This window comes from Nerophis lumbriciformis, linkage group LG22 (genome assembly GCF_033978685.3).
Source record: "Nerophis lumbriciformis linkage group LG22, RoL_Nlum_v2.1, whole genome shotgun sequence".
NCBI lineage: Eukaryota > Metazoa > Chordata > Actinopteri > Syngnathiformes > Syngnathidae > Nerophis > Nerophis lumbriciformis.
This window is the reverse complement of record NC_084569.2, coordinates 28819330-28832707: the sequence shown is the minus strand read 5'-3', so window position 1 is coordinate 28832707 and position 13378 is coordinate 28819330.

Here is a 13378-nt window from a genome sequence, read left to right as displayed (position 1 = left end):
TGATATAAAAGCAATAAAACAGAAGTATTCCAACAAAGAAAGGGTTTTGTGATGGAAGCAAACAAGAAGCTCAGAGTTCGTTCTGGACGTACACAGACTTGTAGTTGGGGCCCACTTCCGGACAGAAGCTTTTAGTCGCCGGAAGCTCCACAGAGAGGACACACGTACCTGCGCAGGCAAGGACAGGCCACGTCTTCAGGCAGTGAGACCTGTAAACCACCTCTGACTCCCCGTTGCGCTTGCAGAAGGCGCACATCATGCGTCGTGGTGCGTTCAGGTGCCTCCTGCGACCACTGAAGCGCCCTGCGTCTGGAAGGTCATCGAGCAGACTAAGTTCTGGTCTCCAGGTGCACGACGTCGGAGGAGATGCAACGCAACTCGGACTTTGAGCGCACATGTTTCTAAAAAACGGTAAGGACAGGTAAGGACAAGCCACGTGTCCGGAGAGCGTCTTCAGCCAGTGAGACCTGTAGACCACCTCGGACTCCCCGTTGCGCTTGCAGGTACCCATCATGCGTGGTGATGCGTTCAAGCCCCCTGCGTCTGGAAGGTCATCGTGCAGACTAAGTTCTGGTCTCCAGGTGCACGACGTCGGAGGAGATGCAACGTAACTCGGACTTTGAGCCCACATGTTTCTAAAAAAACGCACTCCAAGCATCTGTCCGTGAAGGAGACGCAGCTTCCGGTCCTGCAGTGTTGTTGTGAGCTATTATCTCTCGAACTACATCAGATAATCCCAGGTAGTCTTCCCAGGGCTGGAAACTTCTCCTACAGTCCATGATGGGCTGCCAAAATCGCAGATCTCTGTTAACGTTAGCATACTGGCTTTTGTTTAGCTCATTTTGCAGGGATACACCTTATTTATTCAAACTGTTAGCATGTTTACATGTTAAATTTAGCATGCTAATATTTTTGGAGATTTTGCAGGCATAAACTCAGAGTCAAATATTTTGTTATTTCACGCATGGTAATTTTCAGAATTATAACTTTTAGCATTCTAGCTTTTTTAGCTCATTGTACAGGGATACACCTCAGAGTCAAATATTTTGTTACTTCACGCATGCTACCTGTTACTTGTTAACATTAGCATTTTTAAAAAATGTTTATTTATTTAGCTCATTTTGCAGGGTTACACCTTTTTTATTCAAACTGTTAGTATGTTCACATGTTAAACTTAGCATGCTAGTTTTTTAGCAGATTTTGCAGGCATATACTCTCCTCAGAGTCAAATGTTTTGTTATTTCACGCATGGTAACTTTTAGCATGCAAACTTTTTTAGCTCATTGTGCAGGGATACACCTCAGAGTAAAATTTTGTGTTACTTCACGCATGCTAAGTGTTACATGTTATCATGTTTACGTTAGCATAATAACTTTTCCAGCTCATTTTGCAGACATACACATTTTATGACAAAAAAAACTAGGGATGTCCGATAATGGCTTTTTGCCGAAATCCGATATTCCGATATTGTCCAACCGATACCGATATCAACCGATATATACAGTCGTGGAATTAACACATTATTATGCCTAATTTGGACAACCAGGTATGGTGAAGATAAGGTACTTTTAAAAAAAAATTAATAAAATAAAATAAAATAAATACATTTAAAACATTTTCTTGAATAAAAAAGAAAGTAAAACAATATACAAACAGTTACATAGAAACTAGTAATTAATGAAAATTAGTAAAATTAACTGTTAAAAGTTAGTACTATTAGTGGACCAGCAGCACGCACAATCATGTGTGCTTACGGACTGTATCCCTTGCAGACTGTATTGATATATATTGATATATAATGTAGGAACCAGAATATTAATAACAGAAAGAAACAACCCTTTTGTGTGAATGAGTGTAAATGGGGGAGGAAGGTTTTTTGGGTTGGTGCACTAATTGTAAGTGTATCTTGTGTTTTTTATGTTGATTTAATAAAAAAATAAAAAAAATAAAAATAAAAAAACGATACCGATAATAAAAAAAAACTATATCGATCATTTCCGATATTACATTTTAACGCATTTATCGGCTGATAATATCGGCAGGCCGATATAATCGGACATCTCTAAAAAAAAAAACCCACTCAACTGGTACAAATATAATATTCAGCTAAAATCTTGGTGAGAAAAAAAACCCCCGGTGGATCTTGGAAAAGAACCTTCTGGCATCTATCCAGTGTCAGCTACCAGTCACTTCAGTTTAAAATGCTCAGTAAAATGCCTGATTAAAAATGTGTCTTAAACCTTTTTCTTTTTTTTTTAATATCAACGTTCTCTGCAGTCCTGAGGTTCTTCGGCAAGTTATTCCATATCAGCTAAATGCCGCCTCACAAAGGGTCTTAGTTCTGGTATTTGGAAAAGATAAAGGTTTGGTGCCAGAGGACCTCAGGATTCATGAGAGTGGGCATGGTAAAAGCAGGTCAGATAGATAAAAACACATTTAAAAATGAATAGTAGAACAAAATCGGCTCTGAAGCAGACATGGAGCCAATGCAGCGGCTTTAAAACTGGTCTAATGTGCTCCCGCCCTCTGGTCCTCATCAGCACTTGTGGAGCTGAATTTTGTATTAATTGTAGATTTCAAATATTCTGTTTAGGGAGACAGGACAGCAGGGCATTGCAATTGTCTAAACAGCAGAAAATAAAAGTGTGCATTAGAAGATTTCAAAGCAAGTTATCCATCAAACTGTACACTGTAAAACTTTAAAAAATGACAATAGATTTAAGGTATTTTGGAGTTTGAGGGTTCTGCGCAGTATCCTGGCTGTTCCTAGGACTGCGCTCTTCTGGTCTGAGGCTTTAGATGTTGTTCCTGGGATCTGTTGGAGCCACTTTCCCAGTTTGGGTGTTACTGCCCCAAGTGCCCCCACTACCACAGGGACCACGCTAGCCTTGACATTCCACATCCGTTCCCAGCTGCTCTTTGAACACTTGGTACTTCTCAAGTTCCTTGTGATCCTTCTTTCTGATGTTGGCGTAAGCTGGGATTGCCACATCTATCACCACCACCCTTTACTGCTCTTTATCCACTACCACTTTGTCTGGTTGGTTAGCCAGAAGCTGTTTGTCAGTGTGGAAGCTGAGGTCCCACAGAACCTTGGCCTTGTTGTTCTCAGCCACCGTCTGTGGTGTGGCCCATTGGGATTTGGGTACTTCTCTTCCATACTGGTTGCAGATGTTCCTGTATACTATCCCAACCACTTGGTTGTGCCTCTCCATGTACGCTGAGCCAGCTAGCATCTTACAGCCTGCTACTATGTGCTGAACTGTCCCAGGGGCATCTTTGCACAGTCTGGTTCTTGGGTCTGATCTGCTCTGGTGGATGCTGGCCTCTATGGCTCTTGTGCTTATGGTCTGTTCTTGTGCTGCCATGATTAGTGCCTCTGTGCTGTCTGGCAGTCCTGCATTTTCCAGTCACTGGTAGGACTTCTTGATATCAGCCACTTCCTCTATCTGACGGTGGTGCATGCCATGTAAGGGCTTGTCCGTCCAGGTTGTCTGCTCCTCCTCCTCTGCATTCTCATCAGGGTTCTGCTGCCTAAGACATTCACTTTACAGTTCATCCTCTGGGGCCATTTTTCGATGTATTCTCGAATTTTCGATGTTTCATCCTGGACTGTGGCCTTGACGCTTACTAGCCCTCTGCCTCCCTCTTTCCGCTTAGTGCATAGCCTCAGGGTGCTGTACTTGGGGTGGAACCCTCCGTGCATGGTGAGGAGCTTTCTTGTCTTGACATCTGTGGCTTCGAGCTCCTCCTTTGGCTAGCTTATGATACCAGAGGGGTATCTGATGACTGGTAGTGCGTACATGTTGATGGTGCGGACCTTGTTTTTACAATTCAGCTGACTTTTCAAAACCTGCCTTACTCTCTAGAGGTATTTGGCTGTGGTTGACTTCCTTGTGGCCTCCTCATGGTTTCCATTAGCCTGTGGAATGCCAAGGTACTTGTAGCTGTCTTGGATATCACCCTTTGGTAGGTCAATCCCATCAGTCCTGATCATCTTGCCTCTCTTTGAGACCATCCGGCCACACTTGTCCAATCCGAATGACATCCCTATGTCATCGCTGTAGCTTCTGGTGGTGTGGATCAGTGAGTCTATTTCTCGCTCGCTCCTGGCATACAGCTTAATGTCATCCATGTAGAGCAGGTGGCTGATTATATATATATATATATATATATATATATATATATATATATATATATATATATATATATATATATATATATATATATATATTTATAGTATATATGTATATATAGTATATATGTATATGTGTATAAATATACAGTATATATGTATATGTGTATATATATATGTATGTATGTATACGTTAGGTCAGGAGAAAACACAGAGGCTATTTCATCCCTACAAGCCTGTTTTGTAGGTTGCATTGCATTGCATATATATATATATATATATATATATATATATATATATATATATATATATATATATAACCTATAACCTATATATAGGTTATTTCATCCCTACAAGCCTGTTTTGTAGGTTTCCCTGCTCTTCGGGGGATTTTATATATATATATATATATATATTTATATATATATATATACATATATACATACATTTTATATGTATATATATATATATATATATATATATATATATATATATATATATATATATATATATATATATATATATATATACATACATATAAAATCCCCGAAGAGCCGGGAAACCTACAAAACAGGCTTGTAGGGATGAAATAACCTCTGTGTTTTTTCCTGACCTAACGTATACATACATACATATATATATGTATGTATATATATATATATATATATATATATATATATATATATATATATATATATATATATATATATATATATATAGTATATATGTATATGTGTATATATATACAGTATATATATATATATATATATATACATATACATACATATACATATATATATATATATATATATATATATATATATATATATATATAGTATATATGTATATGTGTATATATATACAGTATATATATATATATATATATATACATATACATACATATACATATATATATATATATATATATATATATATATATATATATATGTATATACATACATACATATACGGAGTGTAAAAAAAAATATATATTTCCACAATAATTGTGTTTCTTATTTGTAACGATTCTTTATCGATTAACAACAATCAAAAATGTATTTTTTTTTTTTATTATTATTTTTTTTAATATGTCCTGTCCAGCCACTCAGACACATCATATTGTTGCTGTAGATGATCTATATCTGCTGTACACATTTACTTTAGAAAAGAGAAAAGTTGGATACTTCTCTTGTTGCCTTATTTTTATTCGACTTTATTAAATATTTGGGAAGCATTTTGTTAAACAAAAGCAGTTTTCTTAGACATAACATAGAAATGTATCAGAGCTGTTTATCTATTTTATGGAGGAATGTAGTTACTCATAGAACTGGCACCCAATGTTATTAAAAATGTATAGATTTTGAATCGAGAATCGTTTTAAATCAAAAATTGATTCTGAGTCAAATTGTTACCCCCAAGAATCGAATCGTGTGGTGCCCAAAGATTCAAAGCCCCAATGTATATATATATATATATGTATATCCATCCATTTTCTACCGCTTGTCCCTTTTTTGGGGTCGCGGGGGGTGCTGGAGCCTATCTCAGTATATATATATATATAGATAGATAGATAGATAGATAGATAGATAGATAGATAGGTGTCCCACTATTTAAGAAGCACTTTAGTAGATAATAACCTCATAATGTGTGGACCTACTAACCCACTTTCCAACATGTCTGACGTAACACCCACTTCAAATATGTGACCAGATGTCCAAAATATCAATCTGGTCATAACCAGACTGTGATGTCGGCACACACATATGTACGTACACGCAACAAAAGACAGCCACTTTTTGCCGGAAAAGCTTGAACAGGTGCTCCCCTGAAAACCTATTTTTAGCAGACATAACATAAGCAGGGCAAAAGAGCCTCCGACTTAGTGCGTGAGTCATCACTGCGGGACATGCACAAAGCTGGCCAGACTGGGCTTCTGTCTTTGTGCTACCGCAAAAAGGCCCACGGGTTTTACTGTTGTTATGATTAACACTCATTTGTAGTACATACAAATACACAAGTTTACATACACTTGTAAAGAACATAATGTCATGGCTGTCTTGTGTTTCCAATCATTTCTGCAACGCTTATTTTTTTGTGATAGAGTGATTGGAGCACATACTTGTTGGTCACAAAAAACATTCATGAAGTTTGGTTCTTTTATGAATTTATTATGGGTCTACTGAAAATGTGACCAAATCTGCCGTGTCAAAAGTATACATACAGCAACATATAAATGATAATGATAAATGGGTTGTACTTGTATAGCACTTTTCTACCTTCAAGGTACTCAAAGCGCTTTGACACTACTTCCACATTTACCCATTCACACACACATTCACACACTGATGGAGGGAGCTGCCATGGAAGGCGCTAACCAGCACCCATTAGGAGCAAGGGTTAAGTGTCTTGCTCAGGACACAACGGACATGACGAGGTTGGTACTAGGTGGGGATTGAACCAGGGACCCTCGGGTTGCGCACGGCCACTCTTCCACTGCGCCATGCCGTCCCTAACATACATTATCAATTTTGGTGATGTAGAAAAGTTATAATCAAATCAAATTAGCTTCATGGCGTGGCCTCTTAACTTCATGTGAGTGATTATGATTGACGACACCTGTTGACTTCTCTTAACCCATTTAAATAGGGCTCATGTGATGAGACTCGGTTACAAACGCGACAATGGGAAAATCAAAGGAACTCAGCACAGATCTGAAAAAACGAAACATTGACTTGAACAAGTCAGGAAAGTCACTCGGAGCCAATTCAAAGCAGCTTAAGGTCCCAAGAGCAACAGTGCAGACAATTTTTTGTAAGTATAAAGTGCATGGCACAGTTTTGTCACTGCCACGATAAGGGAAAAAAACACAAGCTATCATCTGCTGCTGAGAGAAAATTGGTCAGGATGATCAAGAGTCAACCGAGAACCACCAAAAAGCAGGTCTGCAATAAATTGAAAGCTGCTGGAACACAGGTGTCAGTGTCCACAGTCAAGCGTGTTTTGCATCGCCATGGACTCAGAGGCTACCATGCAAGAAGGAAGCCCGTGCTCCAGAAGCGACACCTTAAGGCTCATCTAAAGTTTGCTGCTGATCACTTGGACAAAGATAAGACCTTCTGGAGGAAAGTTCTGTGGTCAGATGAAACAAAAATTGAGCTGCTTGGCCACAATACCCAGCTATATGTTTGGAGGAGAAAAGGTCCCAGGAACACCATTCCTACCGTCAAGCATGGCAGTGGTAGTATTATGCTCTGGGACTGTTTTGCTGCCAATGGAACTGGTGCTTTACAGAGAGTAAATGGGACAATGAAAAAGGAGGATTACCTCCAAATTCTTCAGGACAACCTAAAATCATCAGCCCGGAAGTTGGGTCTTGGGCGCAGTTGGGTGTTCCAACAGGACAATGACTCCAAACACACGTCAAAAGTGGTAAAGGAATGGCTAAATCAGGCTAGAATTAAGATTTTAGAATGGCCTTCCCAAAGTCCTGACTTAAACCCCATTGAGAACATGTGGACAATGCTGAAGAAACAAGTCCATGTCAGAAAACCAACAAATTTAGCTGAACTGCACCAATTTTGTCAAGAGGAGTGGTCAAAAATTCAACCAGAAGCTTGTCGATGGCTACCAAAAGCGCCTTATTGCAGTGAAACTTGCCAAGGGACATGTAACCAAATATTAACATTGCTGTATGTATACTTTTGACCCAGCAGATTTGCTCACATTTTCAGTAGACCCATAATAAATTCATAAAAGAACCAAACTTCTTGAATGTTTTTTGTGACCAACAAGTATGTGCTCCAATCACTCTATCACAAAAAAATAAGAGTTGAAGAAATGATTGGAAACTCAAGAAAGCCATGACATTATGTTCTTTACAAGTGTATGTAAACTTTTGACCACGACCTGTACCTACACTGCCACACACATACACAAATACAGTATGTACATACACATTCATGGTACACACCTCCACACACACATTCACTGTACAAACATACATATACACATACATGTACATATACATTCACTGTACAAACACACATATACACATACATGTACATATACATTTACTGTACAAACATACATATACACATACATGTACATATACATACAAACACTCATGTATATAATCACGTTTCATCAAACATATATTAAATGATAAATGATAAATGGGTTGTACTTGTATAGCGCTTTTCTACCTTCAAGGTACTCAAAGCGCTTTGACACTACTTCCACATTTACCCATTCACACACACATTCACACACTGATGGAGGGAGCTGCCATGCAAGGCGCTACCAGCACCCATCAGGAGCAAGGGTGAAGTGTCTTGCTCAGGACACAACGGACATGACGAGGTTGGTACTAGGTGGGGATTGAACAAGCGACCCTCGGGTCGCGCACGGCCACTCTACCACTGCGCCACGCCGTCCCCGATATTAACGTTGTTGCCCTAGGGGAATCTGGGTGAAACACGGCACTGTCACGGTGCGGACTCGAACTCGCTTCCTTCCTAAAACTGAGTGTCACAGTTCCTCCTCTGGCTGCTCGCCCGGACACGCCCCCGCTCACGCTGAGCGCAGCACACCCACACAGCGACAAGCCTGCAGACAATCGGCAATCCGCACACCTGGGACTGATGAGGATGAGCTGGATAAAGGACCAGTGGACCCAAGGATCCTGGCGGGAACTTAGTTCACCTCTTTGGATACCCTAAGGCTTATGCTCTCTCTCTCTGCGTTTTTCCCTCGTGTCTGACATCCTTGTTTGTTCTCCCATAGTTCGCTTGGTGTACCTTCTTTCCCGAGTCTTTACCACTGTGCTCCCTTGTGATTTGGACTGCCTTCCTCGATCCTCGACCCCCACTTTGGACTCGGACCTCTTGACGCCTCTCTCGCGCCCTGGATCATCTGCCTGCCCTCTCAGACTATCTGTTAACCTACTCAGTGGACTAGTGGTTAGAGTGTCCGCCCTGAGATCGGTAGATTGTGAGTTCAAACCCCGGCCGAGTCATACCAAAGACTATAAAAATGGGACCCTTACCCCCCTTGTCATTTATGTGTTATATTTGTACATATCCTATTTGCTGATCTTCTGTTGTTGTTGTTGTTGTTGTTGTTATAGTTGTGTTTGTTGTTGTTGTTGTTCTTGTTGTTTCTCTGTCTTATCCTCCTCTTGTCCCCACAATTTCCCCCTTTTGCCTTCCTTTTTTTCTCTTTCTATCCCCTCCTGCTCCGGCCCGGCTGCAACAAATAATAATATAAATTCATTTAATAAAGTCAAATACAAATAAGGCAACAAGAGAATTATCCAACACTTCTCTTTTGTAAAGTAAATGTGTACAGCCGATATAGATCATCTCCATCATCATAATGATTTGCCTGAGTAGCTGGACAGGACAACAAAAAAAAAAGTTATGATTACCATTTGTAGAGTTTGTACCATGCTATGTCCGCGATAAATTAGCCGCATCTTGGTTCCCTGTGCGCCAAAACGAGGTCATGTTCAGAACAACATGGAGGGCAAAGGGAGGGAAGTGACTCCTATCTCCATCTCAGCCTGCAAACAAAGCATCTCTTTGAGGCTGACTCATCCATGCCCTTCACGACGCTCTTAGTCACAAGCAACTAAACACACACTTCATATGTCCAGGAGCTAACTGTGTGCTTTTGGAGGAACCCTAAAGCAGGATTTTTTTTTTTTGCTGCACCTTCCCGTTTCCCGACTGCAGCTAGTGTAAACAGGTCGGGAGGAAAGTAGGTCAGTTAGCGAAGGAGAGCGTGTTGATGGATGGATCGATGGAGGCTGGCTACGTCCGTGACATTCTTGTTTGTCTCTTGCGGCAAAGAAGCCATCTTGGCAAGCAGAGCGGAAATGTGGCTCTCGCGTTACCTGGCTGGTGGAAGGGGAGCGTTCAAGAGAAACCCTGAATTGCATTACGCAGCGCTGCTATAGCACAACGCTTGGGAGGTTGGGGAACAGGGCTGTCCAAAGTGCGGCCCGGGGGGGCCATATTGTACAAAACCCAAAACCAGGGTTAACCAAGTTAAAACTCTATTATGCAAAGCGAAAGCCATTTATCAACAACACCCAGAAACGCTTTGCTGGGCCCGGGATGGAATGATGCAAAGTGGAGAAGTGTTCAGTGGTCGAACTGGAAAATGTTGTTATTTTTTGCAAATATTAGCTCATTTTTATTTTGATGAGTGCAACACGTTTCAAAAAAGCTGGCACAAGTGGCAAAAAAGACTGAGAAAGTTGAAGAATGCTCATTAAACACTTATTTGGAACATCCTACAGGCTAATTGGGAACAGGTGGGTGCCATGGTTGGGTATAAAAAGCAGCTTCCATGAAATGCTCAGTCACTCACAAACAAGGATGGGGCGCGGGTCACCACTTTGTGAACAAATGCGTGAGCAAATTGTCAAACAGTTTAAGAACAACAGGAATTTAGGGATTTCACCATCTACCGTCCGTAATATCATCAAAAGGTTCAGAGAATCTGGAGAAAACACTGCACATAAGCGATGATATTACGGACCTTCGATCCCTCAGGCGGTACTGCATCAAAAAGCGACATCAGTGTGTAAAGGATATTACCACATGGGCTCAGAAACACTTCAGAAAACCACTGTCAGTAACTACAAGTTAAAACTCTACTATGCAAAGCGAAAGCCATTTATCAACAACACCCAGAAAAGCTTCGCTGGGCACTGATGCAAAGTGGAAAAGTGTTCTGTGGTCTGACAAGTCCACATTTCAAATTGTTTTTGGAAACTGTGGACGTTGTGTCCTCCGGACCAAAGAGGAAAAGAACCATCCAGTTCTAGGCGCAAAGTTCAAAAGCCAGCATCTGTGATGGTATGGGGGTGTATTAGTGCCCAAGGCATGGGTAACTTACACATCTGTGAAGGCACCATTAATGCTAAAAGGTACATACAAGTTTTGAAGCAACATATGTTGCCATCCAAGCAATTTTATCATGGACGCCCCTGCTTATTTCAGCAAGACAATGCCAAGCCACGTGTTACAACAGCGTGGCTTCATAGTAAAAGAGTGCGGGTACTAGACTGGCCTGCCTGTAGTCCAGACCTGTCTCCCATTGAAAATGTGTAGTGCAATATGAAGCCTAAAATACCACAACGGAGACCCCGGACTGTTGAACAACTTAAGCTGGACATCAAGCAAGAATGGGAAAGAATTCCACCTGAAGAGCTTCAAAAATGTGTCTCCTCAGTTCCCAAACATTTACTGAGTGCTGCTGAAATGAAAGGCCATGTAACACAGTGGTAAAAATGCCCCTGTGCCATTAAATTCTAAGTTAATGAAAACATTTAGTTTCTCAGTTCAAACATCAAATTTGTTGTCTTTGCAGTCTATTCAATTAAATATAGGTTGAAAAGGATTTGCAAATTATTGTAGTCTGTTTTTATTTACCATTTACACAACGTGCCAACTTCACTGGTTTTGGGTTGTGTATATGCAACAACCATGAAAATGTAAGAAAAAAGGGCAAAACATCGGAATGTACAGGCTTTTTAAACATTAATTTCCCCGTCAAAATATCAAATTCCGCGTTTTGGGTGAAATATTTTAGCGTGTTGTGTCAAAAGATGGAGCTCACTTGGTTTTCTTATCCGCAATCGAGCAGCATGTATACGTCCGTGACTTATCCGCGCAACACACAACCCCGTGTCCCGTGAAAAGCCGTCCGACCAGAACTCTAACAATAACAAAAGCTCAGAGGGTGATGTGGAGGGGGGCGTGGTCGGCGCTCCTCCCGCGGGAAAGGCGTGTGTATGGACCGGCCTCGAAGCAGCTGACAGGTGAGTGGATTGCCCAGCTGGGGAAGGGTTATTTAATCACCTATCTCTTTTATCAGCAGGGGCCGAGGCCATGAGAGGAGAGAGAGGAGAGCACAGACGCCCGAGAGAGCAGGACGCTCTCTCTGGCTGAGCGTAAAAATAGAACAAATAAAAGACTTGTTAACCCTGGATCCTGGGCTCCCCCAGATTCTGTCAGTCCACGGAGAACCCACCCACACAGAGACTTCCACAGGTGAATTATGTGAACTCACTACAAGATCAATGTGGAAGTCCCTTACTTCCGGGTTCTTCTGGACCCCAATCATAGACATGACAGCTCCTTTTCAGGGTTGAACACTGTTTTATTTTCAGTCTTACTTGTGCTTTTCAGCAAATGTCTTTTGTTCATCTGTCTCTGTCTTGCTCTTGCTCTCGCTCTTGCTCTCGCTCTCGCTCTCGCTCTCGCTCGTGCTCCACCTTCCTTTCTTCTTCCCGACTGCTGCTTTTAACAGAGCGACAGGTGATCAGACAAACACACTCAGCTGTGTCATCCACTCACCTGTTGCTAATCTCAAAGCTGGTCCCGACACATCCCGCCTCGCTGCAGGTCCGCAGGCCACGCCCCTCACATACCTCCACCGCCAGACTCAGGCCGGGACGCCGTCCGGCCGCCCCCACCCCCAGTGAGGGAGCGGGAAAGGAAGTCGGCCACAGCCATCTGTGCCCCCGGTCTGTGGATCACTCTGAAGTTGTAGGGTTGCAAAGCTAGATACCAACGTGTGATCCGCGCGTTGGCATCTGTCATGCGGTGGAGCCACTGGAGGGGTTTGTGGTCCGAGCAGAGGCTGAATGAGCGTCCCAGGAGGTAGTATCGGAGGGCCCCGACCGCCCACCTGATGGCGAGGCACTCCCTCTCCACTGTGCTGTACCTCGCCTCCCTTTCGGACAGCTTCCGGCTGATGTAGAGAATGGGTCGGTCGACGCCCTCCACCGGCTGGGACAAAACCGCTCCCAGTCCTCTGCCCGACGCGTCAGCCTGCAGACAAAACGGGAGAGAAAAATCAGGCATGTGCAGGACCGGCTCCTCGCAGAGGACCTTCTTAACCTTCTCAAACGCCTGCTGGCACTGCTCCGTCCACTGGACCAGATCTGGAGCACCCTTTCGGGTGAGGTCAGTTATTGGGCTGGTAAGGTCCGCAAACCGGGGGATAAACCTCCGGTAGTAACCCGCCAGACCCAAAAACTGCCTCACCTCTTTTTTCGTCTTGGGGTTTGGGCAGGTCGCAATTGCCGCTGTTTTATCTACCTGCGGCCGCACCTGCCTTCCTCCCAAGTGGTACCCCAGATACTGTACTTCCCTCCGGCCAACTGCACACTTCGCCGGGTTGGCGGTGAGCCCTGCCTGTCTCAGGGACTCGAGCACTGCCCCCACCCGC